This window comes from Oryzias melastigma, linkage group LG9, assembly GCF_002922805.2.
Source record: "Oryzias melastigma strain HK-1 linkage group LG9, ASM292280v2, whole genome shotgun sequence".
NCBI lineage: Eukaryota > Metazoa > Chordata > Actinopteri > Beloniformes > Adrianichthyidae > Oryzias > Oryzias melastigma.
Window position 1 is genome coordinate 12301898 of NC_050520.1, and position 1653 is coordinate 12303550.

Sequence of the window (1653 nt, forward strand, 5' to 3'; positions counted from 1 at the left end):
CCAAAATGATGATTTAATGGAAACAGTGTAATTTTAAAACTGTGTTTTTCTAAATTCCCAGAATTTAGATAAAATTTTAGGCAAATGTTTAATGGAAACGCAGCTAGTGATTCTTTTTCTTCTCCCACCTGGTGGGTCACTCCTTCCTTCCTCTCTTTCTTCACTCTTCTCTCTTTCACCCACTGCTGTAGTTTACTCCCAGATAGAAGAAATCAAGAGGTCTGGTGGAAGGTCTCTGTCCTGATGCCTCATCCATGAGGTCAAATCAACAGTAGCAGCAGTGGACTCCCACTGACCTTCTCCTGATGCTGGATACTCACAATCCTGAACACAAAGGATCATAATAGACAGCAGAAAAAAGAAGATACAAACCTTTTTATAACATGCATATTTAACATGTATCAAACATGTTAAATTCTTAAATAGACAGAAGCAATAAATGACAAAATAGCAATGTGGGGGGTGTTTGTTCCTACTTTTAAAGGGTTCAAATCGTGCAGTTGGTTGCGTAATCCATGGAATGTATACACAAAGCTGTGTGACGTACTTCCGGTTTCTAGATAGCCTAGTGGTTAAACTCCCGCGCTAACAACCAAGAGGTTGCTAGTTCAAACCCAACTCGGGACTTATTTGTTTGATTCTTTTTTTTTTAATCCCAAAACTGTTCAATTCAGGTAAATATTTTTTTTTAAAAATAGACAGGGGCAATAAATGACAAAATAGCAATGTGGGGGGTGTTTGTTTTGATTTTGATACTTTTAAAGGGTAATGAAATACTGCAGTTGGTTGCGTAATCCATGGAATGTATGCACAGAGCTGTGTGACATACTTCCGGTCTCAAGGTGGCCTAGCGGGTAAACTCCCGGTCTAACAATCAAGAGGTCGCTGGTTCGATCCCCACTGGGGGCTTGGTTGTTTGTTTGTTTTTTTTAAATCCCCAAACTGTTCAATTCAGGTAAATAATTTTTTTAAAAAAATAAACAGGGCCAATAAATGACAAAATAGCAATGTGGGGGGTGTTTGTTTTGATTTTGGTACTTTTAAAGGATAATCAAATGGTGCAGTTGGAGGCTTAATCCATGGACTCTTTGCACATAGCTGTCACGTAGTTTCTCCACAGAACTTGCCTGAAGAGAACTTCAATTTTTGTGGTTTATTTCTATGGAATTTTTTTATTTCCATCAGACTCTAATTTTTTTTTAATCCCTGAATTTTATTTCTGATTTTTTTTAACTTTTGAATTTTTATTCTGAATTTTTTTAACCTCTAAATTTTAATCTTGAATTTTTTTTCAACATTGCTTTTTAAACAGCATAACTTTATGCTCCCAAAAATATTTTCAGTGTTAAAAAAATATGTGTTTTTAATTTTGAGACTTAAAATTTTGATGGGTCAGAAATTCGACAAAAAAATATTGGAGTGAAAAACTTTGCCCAAACAGTGTCATTAGAGCAAGTAGTCGATCCAGGAACACATCGATATCCAACCAGATCGGTCATGTGTTCGCACTGCTGTTTGAGAGAATGAGAGAAAGACTGGAGATTGATAATACAAGGGAATACATTCAGAGTCTGCAGGATAATAAATCCATGTTGAACCTCCTCCTGAGAGAAGCTTCTCCAAAACAGAGCAGAGAACATAAGAATCCAGATC